This window comes from Neophocaena asiaeorientalis, unplaced genomic scaffold (genome assembly GCF_003031525.2).
Source record: "Neophocaena asiaeorientalis asiaeorientalis breed wild unplaced genomic scaffold, Neophocaena_asiaeorientalis_V1.1 scaffold25, whole genome shotgun sequence".
Classification (NCBI taxonomy): Eukaryota; Metazoa; Chordata; class Mammalia; order Artiodactyla; family Phocoenidae; genus Neophocaena; species Neophocaena asiaeorientalis.
The window spans coordinates 1,550,536-1,551,269 of NW_020172492.1; positions in this window are offsets into that span (position 1 = coordinate 1,550,536).

Consider the following 734-nt stretch of genomic DNA (forward strand, 5'->3'; position numbering starts at 1 on the left):
GGTGCTGGTGTTTAGATGGAGATCTCTGGGAGATTTTCGCCATTTGATATTATGTGCAGCTGGGAGATCTCTTGTGGACCAGTGTCCTGAAGTTGTCCCTCCCACCTCAGAGGCATAGCACTGACTCCTAGCTGCAGCATCAAGAGCCTTTCATCCACACGGCTCAGAATAAAAGGGAGAAAAAGTAGAAAGAAAGAAAGAAAGAAAGATAGAAAGAAAAACGGAGGGATAGAGGGAGGGAGGGAGGAAGGAAAGAAAGAAGATAAAATAAAGTAAGGTAAAATAAAATAGTTATTAAAATAAAAAATAATTATTAAGAAAAAAAATTTTTAAGAAAAAAACAAAAAAACGGACAGATAGAACCCTAGCTCAAATGGTGGAAGCAAAGCTATACAGACAAAATCTCACACAGAAGCATACACATACAAAAAGAGGAAAAGGGGAAAAAAATCATAAATCTTGCTCTCAAAGTCCACCTCCTCAATTTGGGATGATTCGTTGTCTATTCATGTATTCCACAGATGCAGGGTACATCAAGTTGATTGTGGAGCTTTAATCCGCTGCTTCCGAGGCTGCTGGGAGAGTTTTCCCTTTCTATTCTTTGTTCTCACAGCTCCCAGGGGCTCAGCTTTGGATTTGGCCCCGCCTCTGCGTTTGGGTCACCGGAGGGCGTCTGTTTTTCCCTCAGACGGGACGGGGTTAAAGGAGCCGCTGCTTCGGGGGCTCTGACTCAC